Here is a 16,567-nt window from a genome sequence, read left to right as displayed (position 1 = left end):
CCCAGGCAGGGAGGTTGCTATGCAGCAGGGAGGCTGGTACACTAGCAACACCCCCAACTGTTCCCAAGAACCCAACTTGAAAAACAGGGTCTCACACCCAGTCACTTGTGGAGCATGGCCCCTGAAAGCCACAAGGGATTCCCAGATGATAACAGCCACCCCTCCTCCCCTGCCCTGAGGTCTCAGCTGGTGCCATACTTGAAACCCAGCCAGGCACATCTCTGAAAGAGGAACACCTGCTTCCATGCCCAGCCAGGTTTCAGTAATGCACGCCAGGTCGACCCCCTCCTCTGTGATCAAGTCACCGATGAGACGGGCCTTGTTGTTAATGGATCTGACATTGCAGAGCAGCACCTGAAGCCCAGGGCCTCCATGGGTCTGTTGACCAGGGCCTGGGTTTGAGCACAGAGGGCCGGAACATGCCACCAGTACTAAACACTGGGGGCATCTTCCCTGTAGATGGCCCGCCCTCCAGCTCCCATCATAACATCCCTGACCCGTCACCACCTCAATCCTCTGTCCTGCCCTACAGTCCCCAGAGTCCTGCCATCCATTAGCCCCCAATCCTGGACTCCTAAGGCCCCTGGTTAAAAATGAAGGTTCCTCCATCTAAGGACATGCTCACTCCCGCCCTCACACTCACCCAATCACAATGCAATGGTGGGCCCTTCAAGTGCACCAGCTCCCACTCTTGGCATTGTCAGGGCCTCACCATCGCCTATCGACTCATTCACACACACACCCCGGCTTCTCTCACTAGTCCGGAGGGGGCGCACCAGCCACTACTCCTTGCCCCCTGCCTCTCACTCAGGGGGCGAGTATGTCCATACAGTACTTCCCAACCAGTAACCCGTACTCCCTCTCCTGCATCTCACGCCTGGAGGGGGTACCCCATACACCTGGAGGGATCTTCACAAGGCTAAAGATGACTGATGATAGCTAAAAAGGTTGGGGGTGGTGGTGGCCAGAGTTAAAACCCAAGGATTCAGCTCTTAAAGTTGGAAATCGTGCCTGCAGACCAGTTCTTCTACAGAGCGCTGGATATCCGCTTAGTCCAATTATCCAGGGCCTGCACCTGTCACATCGCAGTTCCCCGGGCCTGCTGCACCATGTTTGTCAAGCTGGACCTTAGACCTCCTGCGCTGTCGGTGTAGTTATAACCAATCTGTCACCTGTGCCCGATGTATCCTGAAGGCCAGTCTGTGGCCGCATGGCTCCCGTCGACTCCCCTGACTTTCCCCAGCAGAAGACAACCTGTCACCTGGGTCCACAGCACCACTGGCATTCACCGGCCTCCACCACTCCCCACGATCACCAGGGTGGGCCGCCACCCCCCAGCTCGTCCGGGGGGTTCCAGCATGCCTCCCAGCCACAACTCTGGCCAGGACTCTGGCCACTCGAGGTTCGCTGTGCTGGGCTACTCTGACCGCAGCTCCGGCTGCAGCTGTAGCAGCTGCTTGGGGCCCGCTGTGCCACCAATATCCCCTGGGTCCCATCACTGCCAGGTCCCATTGCCACCAGGTCCCGTTGCTGCCAGGTCCCATCACCGCCAAGTCCCGTCATTCCTGGTCCCATCGCTGCTGAATTCCCATTGCCGCCAGGTCCCATCACCCCTAGGTCCCATCACCCCTAGGTCCCGTCGCCCCCAGGTCCCATAGCCGCTGAATCTCCTGTGCTGCCGGTGTCCGCGTCGTGTGTTGATGGCGTCCGCATCCCGGCACCGTCAGTGCTCGGTGCAGTCTCCCCAATTCCCTCAGGGGGAATCAAAACCAGTCCCGGCAGCTCCAGCCACCACAGCTCCGAAAGCCTCCGGCTCCAGCTGCAGCCCTAGTCCTGGGTCACTCTGTGCCCCACCAGGACCCACTGACCTCTGCCATTGCTCCTTCCAGGGGCTCCCTCCAGTCCTACACCGGCCCATCAGGTAAGGGGATTGTAAGCCCCCCAACCTCGGCAGGCAGGCAGGCAGGGGCAAAAAATCTAAACATTGGAGCCCACACCGTAGAGCGTTCACTCACAGCATTCGCTCACGGCCGCCATCTTACATCTTAGAATCTTATATTTTATTCTACATATACAAACATTTTTGATACATTAAAAATATTCCTTAAAATAGAAGTGCTCAACTGTATGCTTATTGAAAGAATTTAATGATGTTCCATTAATTTGTCTGTGTGCGTACATACATACTTACAAACCTGTCACTCTATTCTCTTTTGGGGTAAACAATTTTAAGCAAAGTATGTGAAGGAAGTAAGAAATACTGAACAAAATAAATTACAGGCATGATATAAGAAAAATAAAATACAGCTAGATTTAGTTTATGCCATCACTGTTCAATATTCTTCTCCTTATCTTTCTAGCCTTTCAAACCACCCATGTTTTTACCGTGTTCATAAACATTTCTTCTTCTTAGTTCTTGTCTCTTTCTTTTGAGGATTTTGTCAACTCCATCCAACAATGTTTTTCTCAGCCTTTCTCCTTAACATGTACTGTCATTCCCATACACATCTCTAAAACGCTCCTTCTAGCATTTTCCCACTTCAATTTCATCCCAAATCATTTAATCAGTCTTATTTTTAATCCCATTCACTCTGTTGAAGCCTCCTTATATAGCTGTCTTCCCACTTGCAAAGCAACATTTCATTTCTCCGTCAAAATAGCTTTGCATTTTCTGTACCATTTTTAAACTTAACCATTTCTTGCTCCCTTTCACTTGATTCTTTACAGCTATGTTTTCCCTTTCTGTACATAAATACTATCTTTCTCTGCTCCTCATCTTTTGAATCTTATAAGCACTTGTTGACGTTCACAGCCTTTTTCTTGTCATTTCCCTTTTTCAAACACTGATACTTTTTCTTCCTGCTGTCATTCTATTTTCACTCTAATTCCTTTCATGTTTTATTTTTCTTTAATGTTCATCTTTCCCAAGGAGTGCTGTCAACACTTCTAAAAAATGGTCTGCCTCACATCCCATTTGTATCCTTCACTACTACTACCTTTCCTCATGAACAAATAAATGGGCCGTGGTTTTAGATTTATATTTGTTCATTTGTTATGTGTACAAATGAACAGACATGTGCTTAAACCATGTATTTGAAGGAAACAGGCCTTTTTCTAAGCAATTGCTCACCCAAACTTCACCATCTTCATTCTGGGGTGTCTGCAGGGTCCATTCACATTTTCTGTGGTTTCTTATCTCATTTCCTCATTCATTCATGTCACCATGCAGAATATTTCATTTTCCTAGACTGCATTCATTCAGACTGTGGTACCGTTTTTCACAAAAAATGATTCTTGTTCTTCCTTTCTCACATTCATTGGAGCATAATGGACTAGTATCACCACACTTATGCACTCACAACCACTATACCTTCTGATACACATTTCATCCCTTTCATTCATAACTGAGACTACACTTTCACTTCCCTACAAGACTTATCAACTCCATTCCATAATATCAGACCACCTTCATTCATATCTCTTACATCCTTCCCTTTCTCTTAGTTGCCCAAATACGTACCTACTTTTCTTTCCCCTCTGCCATTAATCACTACATTTAGCTCTCCAAACCATTATATATACTGTACAATTATCTTCTATTATTGGCTATTCAGTCAAAAATGAAGCTAAATTTCACCTTATATGGTTAACCATGCTTGTCTCATGTGGACTATCTTCTGTTCCAGATTCCAAATACTAGCCTTTTTAAATAACTCAAGGTGGGGAACATACCTAATACTCCTTCCTCCTCCTATTTTCCCCACAACAACAACCCCGTGAGGTGAGTTTGGTTGAGAGTGTGTGACTGGCCCAAGGTCACCCAGCCGGCCTTCATGCCTAAGGCGGGACTAGAACTCTCCTACCACGCCTGATTGGTTCTTGGGCTGAGAGAGAGGGACTGGCCCAAGGTCACCCAGCCGGCTTTCGCACCTAAGGCAGGACTAGAACTCATAGTCTCCTGGTTTCTGTCCTGGTGCCTTAACCACTAGAACAAACTAGCTCTCATTATTTATTATGTCAATCTTTATCCATTTAAGATTGGAGAGTCACCTATCATAGTATCACTATAGAGTATGTTTCTCAAGGAATTAAGGGTTGATATTTCTTTATACCTTTTGTTACCCCTGACAATTTTATTTTCCATCCTGGCATTTGGTAACATCTGAAAAACAAATTATAAATGGATCGATACTGTTTATTTGTTAATATCATTTCCATCCTGTTCTTCAATTTAAAAAATGCTGTCTTGCATTGTAATTGACAAAAAACAAACACAGTCACAAGTCAACAATAGGAACAAAGAATAAAAGAAGGTGAAGATCAAAACAGCAGGGATGATAGTAAAAATACATGAGCGTCAGGGGTGTGGATTAATAATGCCTTCTGCTAAAATGTAAAAAAAGATTAGTTATGGAAAAAATATAACATGATCCTAAAAATAATTATGATTAGTAGAAAATACCAGAAGCGTGCCACAAATATTAAGAAGACTATTTATATCTTGCTGTTCCTCCTGAAGTCTTGCATTGCACTGGCAGAACTTGATGGATTTGGTGTTTTAACATCTGGAGGGATCAACTTCCTGCTCTGGTGAAACAGTCGAGATTTCCATCAATGGTGTCTCTAAATTACCAGGATCTAGTTTACTGACCTCACCTAGTGTACTGCTTATTTGAAATACAGGTTTAGCATTTTCCTACCTTCACTTGAATCTGATAAAAAAGAGAAAAGCTGAGTATTGGTGCCATACTGATTGTATCTTCACTGCAGACTCCTGAAATCTTCATATGTTTCTGATAATAAGTTATTGCTGTTTGTTTCTGTGCTGTTGACAGCAAAACAAAACAAAAACAAAAACAAGCTCAGTTGCTTGTGAATAGTGTGAATACATCTACTCAGTTTTCTTGATGACTGCAGAATATCAAGTGTGCATGTAATGTGGTCTCCATTACCTTCCTTCAAGTCTTTGTTTTGTTTTTTGCTGACTCTTCAAGTTAGCCCAGAATTGATCTCCCATCTAAATACTAATCTGGACTGACCCTGCTTTGCTTTCTAGTACAAGCAAGCTTTCTCTCCTTCGATGTAATAAATAGTAATACAAAGGTGTAATCTCTCTCATTGACATAATTATTGTCTATTGCTGTCTTTTACTCTGCATGTTGGAAGGCATTGGAAAGGACACCCACCATACCCTTTGCCATCGGCAACCAAACCACAGTTCTTCCCTCTTACTCTTTTTTATTACCATACTTGCAAGAGATTTTGGAAGTACACATTTTAATTAAGGAAAGAAAATACAATTTATTTAAGTATTTGCTTACTTACCTACTTTATTTGTATCCTGCCATTGTTCATATGGATTCATGACAGTGAATACAATTCTTTTAGGGAATAACACTAGACACAAGCAGGATGTGTGAACAACCTGGTGAAGAGTTCTTTTATTTCTTAATTTTGTGTTTGTGTGTGTGTGTGTGATGGATATGTACAGAAGCTGTGGGAAGGATGCAGTAGGTTGTGAGGTAAGGGTTAAGAGACCCTTTGTCCATAGGGCCCAAGCCACCATGCCCTGTGCATGTATGCATACATCAATCACAGTTCAGTATGAGGACTTCGAATTTAGGTACACAAGATACAGTATCAGCATTATGCACTGCAGGTTAGAACAGATTGTGTGATAATTAGCCTCATGATTGCTGGCTATCTACCAAGCTGATGTGGAGATATTTACTGGATATTTCCCAAGTCGCTGTACAGAATAATGTTTCTTCAAAGAAGCCTTCTTGTCTCACAACAGGCACCCAAATTGCTTGCTAAACAGAGCTCATCCTCAAACCTGTGTAAGAGAGAATTCTGTTTAAAACACAGATACAGTATATACATCATATAAAAACAAAAATTGTCTTTATTGTGATCATGGATAGAACAGGAAGGGGAGCGTGTACGTAGTTTGAGAGAAAATGTGTTTGACAATGTCATGTTCATCGTTCCAATGGTTTGAATACATCCTAACGTTTCACATGTCACTTTCCTGTTCCGTGTCTGTCATTTGCGGGGAGGGGAATTTCAGCCGTGCCAGGCTGTAATCTCCTTGCTGTTCTGCAGGAATGTATGTTTGGGTTATGACATGTATTCAAGGTTGCTTTCCCAGGCCGAAGTGTGACGGTTGCCAACACCTGGGAGGGGGTGGTTACTATGGTGGGGTGAGGGGCGGGATTGGGTTTGAAGCGAGGGTATTTAGTTTGTATTTCGCGCGCTTTGGCTCATTCTCAGCTTTCTCTGTATTTGCATACCATTCCTTTAATAAATCAGTTATCTTTAAGCCCGGGCTTGTGAGACTGAGTATTTGGGATTAGGCAACCATTACAGACAATAGACAAGTATTTCAAAAGAGCAACTTTTCAGGAGGCTTTAGAGAACCTCTGTTTATCTCAGGTAAAAGAGATTCTATTAACAGGACAGGTTATCAGAAGCATGGAGAGTTTAAACTGATGTAGGATTTGAAATGTGATAAGACAAGGGGGGAGGGAAGAGAGGGTAGTTATGTAGATGCAGATTTCATGGGAGTCAGATTGTAAGCATCTCATCAACAAATAATTGTAATGTGTTAATAATCTGTTGGGTTTTTTAAGATCTTGATGTATGTGAGTTCAGTACTCTCTTGCTCTGTGATGCTGGCATAGTGTCTTTGTACTGAAATGTCAACTTTGAAATCTGTAATCAAGTGTCCTGAGAGAGTAAAATGCTCTGATACTATTTTGTCCTTGCTTTGAGTGTAGATGTCAAACCTGTGTCCATTAATTCCTTTGCACATAGTCTGACCTGTTTGTCCAATGTAGAATCCAGAGGGGAATTGCTGGCAGATTATGGCATATATTACATTAGAGGAAGAGCATGTGAAGGTGCCTCTAACCTTTTGTGTGTAGTTGTCAGATTTTGTTGAGAAAGTATTCTAGGTCAGCCATCAAGACATTGCCATATTTTGGAGCAGATGTCCATGGCTTTGCTACTGATTTGCAGGTTTGTTTGTTTGTTTGTTTATTCAGTTTGGATGCCACTTGATGCTACCTGACTGTGGGTGGCTCACAACGATAACAGAAAAACAATAAAATGCAAAGAGTTAGCTGGAATAAATACAAAAATAAGTACAAAATAATTACAAGATGGCAATCCAAGCAGACATAGAACATCACCAACAGGGGAGTCTGATCCACCCTATTCCAAATCCTGGGTATATATAATGTACCCCAAGCATTGGGTATACAGTATATAGTACCATATACCCCAAGTCCTGGGTATATGGTATTGCCAAAGATGAAATAGTTATGGGTGGGTACAAAGTCACACAATCTGGTGGCAAGGCATGTTGTGTTGACACCAGTGATGATGTCCCTAATGGCTTGAAATCTATGTTTGTGGGGCTTGGTGATGTATAGTGCCTTGACGTTCATGGTAGTGAACAAATTGACAATTTATTAGAGTCCAAGAAGATCATAAAAATTGAAACACCGAAATACAATCTGAGAATATAGCAAAACCTCATTAATTGAGTGAATAACCTACTTCTGTTGTCAGGGCTGAATGAAGTACAGCCTTAAGGCTTGGGCACAGAATTTAGCGATTGTGTGGGAGATTTCAGGGCACTTATCCTTTAGGAAAATTCTAAATATCATTGGTCACAGCATCCTCTAATACATGGTCAGAAACTAGAGCCAGTATCTGATTTGGGTTCCATGAAGAGGTCCATGGTAGATAAAATTGTTAGCATGGCTGCCAGTGGAAAGAGTGGCTATATAACTATTTATTATGTGTGTAAAAAATAAGTCTCTGCCTGATGGAATGAATCTAAATTATACACACATGGTCAGAAACTAGAGCAAGTGTCTGATTTGGATACCTTGGTAGAGTGCTTATTGAATATGGAAGAATGGATGGAAAAATGTTAAGACATATAAATGATGGTTGAAGGTGATTGGGGTGCATGTACATTTTGTGAGGAATGTTTGTGGAAAAAGGTGAAAATGTCTGTGTATAAGATGATGCTTCTGCCCACTGTGTTATATGGAAGTAAAAGTTCTGCTGAAATGCTGGATGAAGATTGGATAGTCGAGTTGGGGAAATTGAAGGGAGAGAGCGAGTTGCAAGCCACAAGCGAAATTGATTTTCTGGTGGAATGCCAGGAAAAAGAAGGGGTTATTATGTATGGGCAGTTTCCTGAAGGGAAGTTGGAATTTTTGAGGGGGGCAGTTGGGCTGTTTGATCTTTTTAAGAAAAGTGCTCTGTGTACATTGTGGGGATATGTAAATGCTCTGGTTTATTTTGAAGTGGGATAAGGGTTAAAGAATGTTTATCTGGATTGTTTTTAAAGCTTGGCTGATTTCATTTATCTTTAATGATTTGGATTAAGATCAATAAGGTATATAAAAATGTCTACTTTGAGGTTTTTGGGTTAACTAAGATTAAAATTGTTGTATTACTAAGTATAATGGCAGACAGTTTATGTGCTTTTTAGTTTGATCTTTATTATAGTAGACAGAAAAGTAAAGAATAGTAGTAGGAAGGAAATTATTAAGTAAATGTTATCTTGCAGGGGAGTTGATTAGAAGGTTTATATATTATTTTCTTTTTCTTTTTAATATAAGGGAAGGGAATAACTGTATTTAGTGATTTTTACAATGTGCCAATGGAATGATTTATATAAATAATGTGATTTTGGTTTAATATAGAGTAGGTGATTGGTTATGGAAATTTTTGTATATACTTGCTGTTAAAAGTCAGAAGTCACCTCTTTTTGTAACTCTGAAAAATACAGTAGGTGGGTCTGTGATGAAAGAACAGATGGGGCAACAATGAATGAGTTCTAAAAGAACATGGTTTGAATACAGAAATGAGTGACCAGTAGAAAAGAACATTGAGATGGTTTGGTTATCTAGAGTGGATGAATATGAATCAAATTGTAAAACAAACATATGAAGGAAGAATGAAAGGATTGAGAGGGAAAGACTGAGAAAACTGTGTTGGACATAAACATGAGATCCTCAAAAAGAGACAGGTGGGAATTTTAAAGAAGAAAGGGCAGTTCATGTAATGGTGTATGGGTATGGTAGAAACCAGCAACATTTGCAAGGCTAGAAAAGTATGGAGATGTATAGTGAATGGGATTGACTTTTGTTATGCCTTTTTCTTATCTCATACATTTAATTCCTTTGGTTGCTTACTTCTCTCCAGAGCATGGGCAAGGGTAGGTATTTTAAAAGAACTAAAAGTATGTTCATGTTATCATTGCTTGAGAAAATATTTCTAATTTTTCTGTCCACTGAGCAGATAGTAAATATAACCTATAAATAATGTTATCTTGGAAAATAAAGTCTCTGTAGGACAAGCAAAGACATTATTGCCTTTTTCAGAAAAACGGATTCTGAGGAAAAAGCAAAAAAAGGCTCAAGTACTCTAGATATATTTTTCTTGGGCTTCTATGACATTCCAATCAGACCAATCAATTTATTACCCAGTAGAGTAATTTAATAAATTCCTTAATTAATTGAAGAAATTTATATATTACTGCCCATCTCCTTCTCATGATTCTGGGTGGCTAATGACTTTTTTAAAAACCAATAAAGAAACCAACAAAACAATATAAAATATACAATGTGCCAGAGCCGAATAAAACATTTTTCAATAAAATGTAGGTCAGGCCAACCTAACATTCTGGCCCCCGTGCCTGGGGATAATTGAGTTAAAAACATAATAATGCAAATTCAGAATTGAACAACTTTCCACCCCCATGGTACACTTATTCAGGGGAACATGCTATCCACTGGCTGTCTGGCACACCCAGTTTTTAAGAATCTTCCAGAACACTAGGAAGGATGAGCCCAGCCTTAGCTCTGGGGTAAACTGTCCCAGAGGAAGGGGACAATTACCCAGAAGGCTCATCTCTGGGGTTTCTGAAGGTTGCACTTCCTAGGGTTAAGGATGTTCATCAGGCTCTCTCAATCTCATCAAATGGGCAGATTGCACTCAGAGCAGATAGCCTCATAGATACTCAAGTCCAAAGCCATAAAGGACTTTAAAGATAAGGAACAGCCTTTTGTATTACACTTAGAAGACCCCTGGCAACCAATGCTGCTACTGTAGTAGAGGTGTAGGATGAACCGTTCCAAGTTCATTACTATCTGAGGTAATGAATTCTGGACCAGCATCAGCTTCTGAATGAATGTCAACCTCACCAGACAGACCAGACCAAGAATCAACTCCACAGGAAAACTACTTTTATTGAGAGTGGCTATAACAATAGAATCTTGCAGATCTGATTGCGCTGCACCTCTTCCCCTTGTTATTGACTGATTATGTGCCATCAAGTTGTTTTTGACTCCTAGTGGCCACATAGGTAGATTTTCTCCATGACAATCCATCCCTAACCTGTTTTTTTAGGTTTTCCAACAGTGCACCTATTGCCACTGTAAATGAGTCCATCCATCTTGCTGTTGATCATCCTCCTCTTCTCTTTCCTTCCACCTTTCCCAACATTATAGCCTTCTCCAGAGAGTGAGGTCTTTGCATAATGTGTCCAAAGTAGGATAATTTGAACCTGGTCCTTTGTGCCTTGAGTGAGAACTCTGGCTTTATTTGTTCAATGATCCATTTGTTTGTTTTCTTGGCTGTCTGTAGTATTCTCAGGAGTCTTCTCCAACACCAGAATTGAAAAACATCAATACTTCTCCTATCCTGCTTGTTCGAACTCCAGCTTTTGCTTCCATAGAGTCTCACAGGGCATATCATAGTTTGCACTATTCTGGTCTTTCCTCCCCTTGTTATACCCATGTGAATTAGGGAGATGTGTCTGAGATGCTTCTGCATACTTTCCGCTTGTTTTGGACTTAAGCTGTGTTTCTCTCCCCATCACTTTGGTAACAGATCTGGCCTATCTCTGTTAAGGTCAACTTGCTTACTCCCTACAATGGTCTTCAAGGACATCCCCATGTAGAGTGGTGAGTACAATAGTCCAGACATAGTAGTCCAGGCATGGCTGCAATTCACATACAAGATGAATTGATTGTGCAAAGGGTCTTGCTGGAAAACACATGAGTGCAGAAGGACCAGTCCTGGGCTCAAGATATTGAAGAATGGGAATCATGTACTGAATTTCTCCTGCAAGGGGAAATCTTACTTACATTATACGCGCTATGGTATAACATGGTACTGTGAATTCAGGGTAGCTATTATTGTAAAAGATTAGCTTATGTATACCATGTTAACTTATGCTAAGTATTATAAAGCTGAAAGCATATTAGTATGTGAATGACAGAATTAATGGAAATTTTCTGAAATGACTGAAATAAGAGAAAACCAGATTAAAACAACAAATAACAACAATGAAAAAAATTACATCTACACAAGGATCATATAAATGCTAAAGCCAGGAAGGAGGTGGCTATATAAACAGAATGGATCCAAACAGATTATCAGCAAACTGATATTATCCCAGACTTTTGTGAGACCTGGAATGGGCAGATAATAACATATGGTGCCACCTGGAATGGGCAGATAATAACATTTGGTGCCACCTGGAATGGGCAGATAATAACATTTGGTGCCACCTGGAATGGGCAGATAATAACATTTCCCAGATATTGTATGTTTCTCAAGCTCAAGAAACAAAGCAACCAACCAAAAACAGCCTTGCTCAGAGAGCACCGAGGACTCTACAAAGCATCCTTTCTTGAAAATTTCTTTCCTAAACTGGCAACTTTTCAGATCAGGATTCCAAATTGGTGAATCTGGATTGGGACAAAGCCACTGCTTTAATAGTGCATTGAAGACCGAAATATGGAGAATTCTAGGATACTGTAATAGGATAAGCTTGCCCACTGTGAAGAGCTTGGCAACTGACTTCTGAAATAGGATGCTTCTGCCTATGAAAAGGAAGCATGGAAGAAGGTACAGGTAGTCCTCATTTAGCAACCACAATTAGGACTGGCAAAATGGTCATTAAGCGAAGTGGTCACTAAGTGAAACCTTGACTATGCTTATGATCCTACTTCAGATTTCCTTTGCTTTATAGACCTGCAAAGGTTGTAAATATGAGGATTGGTTGTAAGGTTACTTTTCCATCACTGTTACAACTCTGAACAGTCACTAAATGAGGCAATCACTAAACGAGGACTACCTGTATTTGTTTGTTTACTCCTTCACTTTCCATGCATATCTGGTCTCAAAGAAAGGGTATGAATTTTACTTTTAAGAATAACATGCATGAGGTACACTTCTTCAAGAAATAAAGGGAAGCGTACAAATTCCACCCTTGCCAGAATCCTAAAATTATTTAAGGACTGCAGGATGCCCATACATTCTTTGCTTGTCATTGCCAAACTTCTGCATATGGACCTTATTTAAAAGATTTACTTAAATCATGGGCATCTAGGGGAGGGCCTAGATTGGGCAAATTACAAAATCGAAGTTGCAATGTGAACTCTAGCTTTTTTGTACCTATATTGTGATGTTATACACAACTACATAAGGGGCAGGCCTGTCATGAAGAGTCATTTCTTCATTTTGACAAAATCACAGTTTCTGCTATACACCTCTGGCTTACACAGTTTTCTCTGAGGGCTGATGTCAGAAGAAAGTATTATATTTTCCATTTATATTTTTTATAAAACAGGAATTATATTGTTTTATTTATTTATTTTTATTTAGTTTTTATTCTACCTGTATTATTTTTTTTTTATAAATAACTCAAGGCGCCGAACATACCTAATACTCCTTCCTCCTCCCATTTCCCCCCCAACAACCACCCTGTGAGGTGAGTTGGGCTGAGAGAGAGGGACTGGCCCAAGGTCACCCAGCCGGCTTTCGTGCCTAAGGCGGGACTAGAACTCTCATACCACGCCTGATTGGCTCTTGGGCTGAGAGAGAGGGACTGGCCCAAGGTCACCCAGCCGGCTTTCAGGCCTAAGGCGGGACTAGAACTCTCATACCACGCCTGACTGGCTCTTGGGCTGAGAGAGAGCGACTGGCCCAAGGTCACCCAGCTGGCTTTCGTGCCTAAGGCGGGATTAGAACTCTCATACCACGCCTGATTGGCTCTTGGGCTGAGAGAGAGTGACTGGCCCAAGGTCACCCAGCTGGCTTTCGTGCCTAAGGCGGGATTAGAACTCTCATACCACGCCTGATTGGCTCTTGGGCTGAGAGAGAGGGACTGGCCCAAGGTCACCCAGCCGGCTTTCAGGCCTAAGGCGGGACTAGAACTCTCATACCACGCCTGACTGGCTCTTGGGCTGAGAGAGAGCAACTGGCCCAAGGTCACCCAGCCAGCTTTCATGCCTAAGGCGGGACTAGAACTCTCATACCATGCCTGACTGGCTCTTGGGCTGAGAGAGAGGGACTGGCCCAAGGTCACCCAGCCAGTTTTCATGCCTAAGGCGGGACTGGAACTCACAGTCTCCTGGTTTCTAGCCCGTTGCCTTAACCACTAGACCCCACCGGATCAGAATTTAAGAACTGGGGAACTTTTTTTTTAAGCCAAAGGAGTTGCTGTATTCAAATAGCAGCACTTCCTCCATGAATATGAAAAGAATTGCCTTTGATATTACAAATGGTAGAAACCTAGCTTATTCAATGTGAAGAATGTATACAGTATATAAAAAAAACCTCAGCTGGTTTAGTAGAACATACCTTTTTGCAGTGTTAATGTCTGATGTTCTTGGTTTTATTCTTATAATTTCCCTCTAATTGTAAATACTTTAGCAATTACAATGAGTTGTGGAATCTACAAAGCTGACTCTGTCAGTGCACAATTGATCATTCTTACTATAAGAACATTCATTTAGACAGATTTGAATTATTAATTTGACCCAGAAAATTAGAGCAATTGTAGAAGTGTTAAGGAGCTTGTTACAGGAAAAAAAAAAGACAAACATTTCTGTCGTTCTCAGTGGAAATTCTTCTATCAGCATCAACCAAAAATGGGGAGATCTGCCTTTTAGATATGTAAGGAATGATAATAAATGTTAAGATAAAAGAAACCTCCATATTTATAGCAATGCTTGGACAGTCTTGGAAACATTAGTTCTTTATTTTATTTGTGTGGAAAAACTTTGCTGCAAACCTGTGCATGTTACATGGCCTTACTCTACTAAGTGGTAAATATATAGAGTTCATACAAAACCTAATTATTTCCACAGCATTTGCGTAGAGCGTTCTGTGCAGTGTAGTATATAACATGCCTTTGATCAAATTAATTACTGTTGACAATATAAGGGAGCACTGTATAAACAGAATATGTAGAAATACAATTACCATGGAGATATTGAATTTAATTTCCCTTGAATGTAATGGGTATATGTAAGGCTATATATATTGGACATGAAACAGCTTTCTTCAAATGAGGTGCCTTCCAGATATGTGAGCATAAACTCCCAGCATTTTCAGCAGTGGGCAAACTAAGAATTGAAGTCAATATATTTGGATGCTGCCCAGATTAAGCAAGGTTGATTTAAACCCTAAGAAAAGAAATAATGAGCTTTGGGAAGCAAAGGTCTATAGGAAAGAAAAATGTTTCGTTTCTTACCTGTTGCCTGAACTTTATTTTAGAATCAAAGTCAAAAAGGTAGAAAGAAGTTATTCCCTATGAGTTATTTAATATCTCATTAGTAAATCTTTTGATCAGTACAAAGCTCTGCAAAATCAGAGTACCATGTTAATAATAAATCACTGCTATGCATCCTTCCTTAAGAATATAGATAATGGACCAACAGGGCCTGGGATTAACCCATAAGCAGAGAGTTGTATTAATATTACATGAATTTAAAATACCTCAGCACTATCTATAGAAATACATTTTATCACAAAGTTCCTTTTTGTCACATTAAAAATGAATATGGTTGCCAGTGATATTATTTATAGGTGCTAGTTATCTATATGAGGCCATTGTGAATGATCATTAGAGGATCTGGAGAAAGGGGTCATTAAAATGCTAATGATAACCCTGCATTCTCTCTTTGTTATGTCTGAGTCAGGAATGCCCATGGTCAGTTGGATGGAGGCAAAACACCGAATCTGAATCAGAGTACAATTGAAATTCTGTAGATACAGTAGATGATTCCCAGATGCAGGATTTGACTAGTCCACATGTTCTGAACAGGGTGGCCAGTGATATTGTCTGAAACTGTTCTTATAAGTATGGTTGAAACTACTGTAACACAACATCCCCAACATCCAACCAAGGGGAAAGCAAAGGAGAGTAACAAGTATCAAAAATCACTGTGGCAGCAAGCAAGATCAGTAAGTCACACTCCATCTGTTTCTCTCCAACAGGAAGTAATCCATTAGGGGAAATAAGCCTGAAACTTTTGCAAAACAAGGCCTATCCTCAGAATGAAATGCTGTTCCCAAAGATCGTGTCATTTAAATGTAGGGGACTTTCCCTCTCCACTGGCCCAAAACATCAGAACAATAGATCAAAGAAGGCTTCTGTATACACCTTTACCATTCAAACCATCTGGCCTTGCTTTTGAATAAGCAGATATCGGAGTGCATTGTGAAGTCTTTTTTTCCCTAGACATTCTAACAGAATTTACAAAGTCAGCACTGCTTGAGATTGCTTTGACATTGTTGATGGCTGTTCAGAAACACAGTTACTGAGGATTAGAAAATGATCTATTGGAGAATTTCCAAAACATTTGTATTGGTAATTAATTATTCATTAATAAAGCTAACCAAAGCAACATTGTGAGGTAATCTAGCCTGTTCTGATGAAGGTAGTTCTATGCACTGTCGCATAGCTCTGTTCATTTTATTGATTCTATAACTAGTTTAGTCCAAAATAACAACCAAGCATATTATTTTAAAAGCCTAAAAACTATAACCTGGAATGTGGTTTTCTAACATTTGGATCATTTATTTATTAATTTAATTATATAGTTGTATTCTTCTTATTTCCCAAAAAAACAAAGTGCATTACAGACAATTGCAGGGCAATTTTTACTAAGGTAATATTGCACGCCTTCTTTGATTTTATATTTTAAAAAGTTTATTTTCCCCCATTAGTATAAAAAGTATCATTTAGAGAAGAGCCACCTGTGTCACTGTCGGGAGCCTATTTTCTAACTGGAAGAAAGCCAGAACAGTGTTTTGTGTGGACGTACAACATGGGATGCAGATAATTTTGCTCTGTTCCTTCATCAGGAGTGATTGAATGATTCCACTGTCACTCAGTGGAAAATATTAGGAAGGATTTTCTATTCTCAAGGAAATATGATTGAAATGTGGCAAGACAGAGGAATGGATTTCCATCATACACAACAAAACTTTTTTTATATACAGTATATTACTGATTTTTTGAGACTAAGTAGCAAATAAAATGGAAATGACTTGGTCCAAGGATTTACAGAACGTTAACATAAATTAGTTCAGTAATCTTTTCAAGATCACCCTGCAAGGTTGATGGCAAAGTTTCAGATAGAGTCGTAAGGCTGAAAGAGTATTTCTTGGTTAAGGCTGCTTAATGAGCAAATAGGAAGGTTTGAAACTGAAGTTGAGGTTTAGACTGATCTCTACTCTGTTT

General features: G+C 40.6%; 1 protein-coding gene across 1 annotated transcript in view; it reads left to right on the top strand.

Moving 5' to 3' along the window:
* Positions 1 to 16,567, top strand: part of MAGI2 (membrane associated guanylate kinase, WW and PDZ domain containing 2) — a 713,008-nt gene that overhangs the window by 41,222 nt on the left and 655,219 nt on the right. The gene's annotated exons all lie outside the window — the stretch shown is intronic.

Source organism: Candoia aspera, chromosome 7 (assembly GCF_035149785.1).
Source record: "Candoia aspera isolate rCanAsp1 chromosome 7, rCanAsp1.hap2, whole genome shotgun sequence".
Taxonomy (NCBI): domain Eukaryota; kingdom Metazoa; phylum Chordata; class Lepidosauria; order Squamata; family Boidae; genus Candoia; species Candoia aspera.
Note: the sequence above shows the minus strand (reverse complement) of the source record. Positions and strands in the feature narration are given on the sequence as shown.